The sequence below is a fragment of the Mus pahari genome, chromosome X (assembly GCF_900095145.1).
Source record: "Mus pahari chromosome X, PAHARI_EIJ_v1.1, whole genome shotgun sequence".
In the NCBI taxonomy this organism is placed as follows: domain Eukaryota; kingdom Metazoa; phylum Chordata; class Mammalia; order Rodentia; family Muridae; genus Mus; species Mus pahari.
In genome coordinates, this window is record NC_034613.1 from 77,989,954 (window position 1) to 77,995,546 (window position 5,593).

At 37.7% G+C, this 5,593-nt stretch overlaps 1 pseudogene; it reads left to right on the plus strand.

Annotated features, from left to right (window-relative positions):
- Positions 1-5,174, plus strand: part of LOC110314391 — a 27,737-nt pseudogene extending 22,563 nt beyond the window's left edge.
- The last annotated feature ends 419 nt before the right edge of the window (positions 5,175-5,593 follow it).

Below are 5,593 nucleotides of genomic sequence, written 5' to 3' on the forward strand. Positions count from 1 at the left end.
AAGAAGTGGGAGTGGGTGGGTAGGGGAGCAGGGCGGGGAGAGGGTATAGGGGACTTTCGGGATAGCCTTTGAAATGTAAATAAAGAAAATATCTAAATAAATAAATAAATGTAAATAAAGAAAATATCTAAATAAATAAATAAATAAATAAATAAATAAATAAATAAATAAATAAAGAATACTTGCTGCAAGCCAGGCGTGGTGGCGCATGCCTTTAATCCCAGCACTCGGGAGGCAGAGGCAGGCAGATTTCTGAATTCAAGGCCACCCTGGTCTACAAAGTGAGTTCTAGGACAGCCAGGGTTACACAGAAAAACCCTGTCTCGAAACCCTCCCCCCCCCAAAAAAAAGAATACTTGCTGTTCTTGCAGATAACTCAAGCTTGGTTCCTGGTATGCACAAGTTTATTCAAAACTTTCTGTAACTCAAGTTTCAAGTGATCTTATGTCCTGTTCTGACTTCCTCCAGTACCACACATGCACATGGTACACCTACATATATTTATACACATAAAAACAAACAAATATTTGCAAAATGTTAATTTGTGAGGAAATATCATTATTTAGTCTTAAAGATCTAAAATAAAATATTATACACATTATGAAAACCAAATGAACACTTAAGATAACCTTGGTAACTTGTCTTCTAACCATCAGTGGATCTGGTTATATTCATTCCTCTGTGCGTTATAATTTTTGAATTAATGATTTACTTTATTCATCCTTACATTTTTCTCTGTTCTAAACTATTTTTGATCTTTAACACTGATTTTAGTCATTTGATTTTCTTTTTTATATTTTAAAATGACTCAATTTATTTTCTTTTAATACATAGTTATAAATATATTTGTCAAAATATATGATCAATATTGCAAAAACATTTGCACATAAAGTCATAAATAAGGTCAAAGTGAGTGTTTAGGTTTTTTTTTCTGTCTTTCTTTTTTCTTTTCTTTTTTTTTTTTTTTTAAGATAAAGTCCAGCTATGGGGAAGCAGTTTGTGTGGTATGTGTGGGTAGTTGGATGGGGGGGGGAGAGAGAGAGAGAGAGAGAGAGAGAGAGAGAGAGAGAGAGAGAGAGAAAGAGAGAGAGAGAACGTGTTTGTCTGTCCTCCAGACTGACTGATCTCAGAGGCATCCACACCCCTCTACCATGATCTTCTGATAATTTTTCAACTCTACCATGTCGTCCAGGTAAAACGTGGAAATGGTGCTCAGTTTAGTGGGGACACAGCAGGGATTAGGGATGCTAGAATTAATTGAGTTGACCAGGGTCTAAACAATGGCATGGTTTGGCCCTCTGGAGGGTCAAGATTTGGCCCTGGCCATCCTGCCAAAATTGACCAGGAGGGGCTGAAGTTGGACCCAATCTCTACTCCCTTAAGGTAACGATGAGCAGCTAATCCAGGCATGCTGGCCTTATTGAGTCTGTGTCATTTGCTTTTCAATATTTGTAAATTTTATGTAATATGAGTCTTGAGAATAAGGTTGAAAGTCTTGAGTCTGTACACAATATTCTTATCTATGATACCTTATTGCATGATGTAGTGTAGAACAAAAATTGTTCCTATTTTGCTAGCTAAAGCTCTTCTAATTTGAGTCAATAATCATCTAACATTTTAAAATGTGGAAGTTCCTAACCAAGATCAGTAGAGTGACCTCAATAACTTGCAGTTTACCAAAGATCAGAAAGTTCAAAGATATCAGCAAAGTACAATCCAGGACACATTAGCCTTCCAGATTCTTATGTTAATTTTTTTCATTTTTGTTTGATACTGAGTTGTTTTTGTAGTGCATTATACACAATACTGTAGGAATAAATACACTGCACATTAGGGTAATTAGAGTCATTCTCAGAAGACTTCCTGCATGTTTAATTTCCTGGCTATGGCCAAGGTAAGTAGAATTTACAGGAATTGTGTGTTAATTTAGTAGAAAAAAAAATGATAAGACCAATAGCTATGTGGATAATATATTTGATAACATACCTGATGAATCCTGTGATATCATATTTTAGACACATTCCTCAGCAGAAGATGTTTAGTATTTTCTTTACATTATTCTGTAAAATTAATATACCAAAGGAATAACAGGACAATTGAAGCACTTTCTTGGCCTCCAAAGATTTGAAAGTCTAATTTAGAGACAAATGGAAAAAAGGAGGTTTCTGTAAAGTATTACAAGTGGTTATTTTAAAAAATGAACAAAGTACTATGGATAAATAGAATGAGCAACAAAGTTATATTGGCATAAATGTGCATTTGAAGTCCAGGAATAACTTCAGAAATCACCTTTTCACCTTTTTTAACCTTTTTTTTGGGGGGGGGGGTGTCGCTTTCTCAAAATATAGCCCAGGTTAGCACAGCCTTTGTAGATAGCTCAGGCTGGACTTGAAGTTATTATTTTTCTGCTGAAGCTTCCCAAACACTGGAATCATAAAATGCTTTAAAAATGTGCAGTGCTTATACATTCAGGAGAAACACAAAAGAAAGAAAGAAAGCTAGATCTAGAGATTAGCAAAAGCATTTGAAAAATCACAGAAACATAAAGAAAACTGATAAATCCAATGGTAGCATGTAGAGGCTTGGGGAGGAAGAGATGTTAAAGACAGGAGGGCAAGCTAGAAGAAACAGGTTTTCATGTAGCAGACATCACATAAGCTACATACAAATGTATGAGGAGACATATCAAGGTCAGATTGGAATTTAGAAATATAACTCTGTAACACTGGAGTATTACAGTGTAATCACTCTCTAACATCTCATTCCAATAAAACTTGGAATAAGAGAGGCCAATGGCATTAATTCAGAGACCTGAGAGTTCAGATGATAGCTACTGCCAGGCTGAATGTTTGCCTTGCTGCTGGAGTGATTGAGTACTGCCTGTTCAGGGGAGGCAGATCACAGTCTGTGATAGGGGTCCTAATCTGTGTTTCCCTGAGTGAGAAACCATGGCCTCTGAGATGGACATTGTGGTTCTTGGTCTACTCTCTATGCAGACACTGATGGCGTTGGGAATGGGATTCACAGGTCTATGCTTTCCCTCAGGGTATCTATGTGCCAGGCAGAAAAGAAATGGCTGGTCCTAGAATGAAAGCCAGAATCTGTTTTGGTTCTGAGTCAGTACAGAGAGTACAGAGGGGCTGGCAGAGAGACAGCCTCCCAGTCCATAGCAACCCTTGATGAAGGAGATGGCCCTTGCCTGTCCAAAGTGTTTTTTTTTTTTTTCTCTTCTCTTTTCTTTTCATCTTTTATTTTCCTTTCTTCTCTTCTTTTCTTCCTTTTTCTTTTCTTTTCCTCTCTTTTCTTTTCCTTTCCTTTCTTTTCTTTTCTTTTCTTTTCTTGTCTTCTTTCTTTCTTTCCTTCTTTTTTTCTTTTTGATGGTGGACATAAATGCATATACCTTACTCTGGGTGAACCAGGCATTAAATATCTTTTGCAAGGAGAAATGCCTAAAAAGGGGAACTCATTGACTGAACACTTAGGACTTATCTAGATATCTCATTAGCATGGAGAACTCCAGGTTTTTATGCTATGTGACATTTTGTCATGGTCCTCTCAGTGGGGTGTCATGGTTATGGGTTCCAGATCAAGTAGTTTGGGAGGGAACTGACTCTACATCCATTTTCAATTCTGAGATGCCCTAAGGTTTGAGCCTGCTCAACGTTACCAGTTCTGTCTGTGGAGTAGTCTACTTGTCCCACAAGCTACCGCCCATGTGTGCCTACTGAGTATTCGACAGAACAGACATGAGCTATCAGTGTAAAAAATAGAGTGGTTGCTGACAAAGGGTAATGAAATAACATAAAATGTCTCCATAATTTTTTTATATTGACTACATTTCGATAATATTTTGATAAATTCAGTAAAGTAAAATGTACCTTTAAATAATCTCACATTCCCTTTTAATTCACTTAGTACAGTTTACAGAAAAAAATGAATTAAGAATGTGACACACATTATGTTCCTATGAGATATCCTTGCTCTAAATGGAACATAATTGATGATCTAGCTTTTAACTAAAAGTAACAGTATAGGCAGAACTTTTGACAGTTATTAAAAGGGGGTAAAGTACAGAAGAATATGAATGACACTGTGGGAGACAGAGGTCCATAATTGCTTTGAGACATGAAACACTATTGAAAAAATAAAACTGTATATGAAACTCAAATAGAAACATATCCTTAGTGAGGTAACCCAATCTAGAAGTCACTAGATATGCACTCACAGATATTAGCCCAGAAAATTAGAATACCCAAGATACATTTTGCAAAACACAGGAAAAACAAGAAGGATGACCATCATGTGGATACTTCATTCCTCCTTAGAATAAGGAACAAAATACCCATGAAAGGATATAGGCACAGAGACAAAATTTAGAGCTAAGATGAAAGGATGGACTATCNAGAGACTACCCCATCNNGGAATCCATCCCATCATCAGCCNCCAAACCCAGATACTAATGCACATGCCAGCAAGATTCTGCTGAAGGGACCCTGATATAGCAGCCACTTGTGAGGCTAAGCCAGTGCCTGGCAAACACAGAAGTGGATGCTCACAGTCAGCTATTGGATGGAACAGAGGGCCCCCAATGGAGGAGCTAGAGAAAGTACCCAAGGAGCTGAAGGGGGCTGCAANCCTGTAGGTGNAACAACAATATGAACTAACCAGTACCCCCTGAGNTNGTGTCTCTAGCTGCATATGTAGCAGAAGATGGTCTAATCGGCCATCATTGGGAAGAGAGGCCCCTTGGTCTTGTAAACTTTATATGACCCAGCCCAGGGGAATGCCAGGGCCAAGTAGTGGGAGTGGGTGGGTAGGAGAGCAGGGGCTGGGGTGGGGTATAGGGAACTTTCATAGCATTTGAAATGTAAATAAAGAACGTGATCCTTCTGTAAGCATCGCAACAAGATGCACAAGCTGTGCCACCACTGCAGCTCCAAGGCCTACCACCTTCAGAAGTCGACCTGTGGCAAATGTGGCTACCCTGCCCAGCGCAAGAGGAAGTATAACTGGAGTGCAAAGGCTAAGAGACGAAACACTACCGGGACTGGTCGGATGAGGCACCTAAAGATTGTCTACCGCAGATTCAGACATGGATTCCGTGAGGGAACAACACCCAAACCCAAGAGGGCAGCTGTCGCAGCATCCAGTTCATAGTGAGGATTTCAATCAGTCATAAAATAAATGTTCTGGTTTCAAAAAAAAAAAAAGAAATGTAAATAAAGAAAATAATAATAATAAAGAAACATATAAGCTAAAAGTGAAAGAATTTAGAATTTAGTATGTTGAGAAATTCTGTTTTCTAAGAGGTGGCAGTAGTAAATAACACATTTCCAACGTGACAAATGATATCAATAAAAGTTTGTGGAAAAGTAAAGACATCACCAACAGTGATGATATCATTCCAAAGCATAGCAGAGAGAGAATGATATAAACCATGGGATCCAGATAACAAATGGATTTATAGGGAAAAATATTTAAAATACAAAAATAACAACAACAAAAAAGTGAGGTTGCATATACAGAAGTTTATGAAGTAGTGCCATAATATATAAAGAATAGAAAAAATTGAACATTATTTCTGATTTTCCCT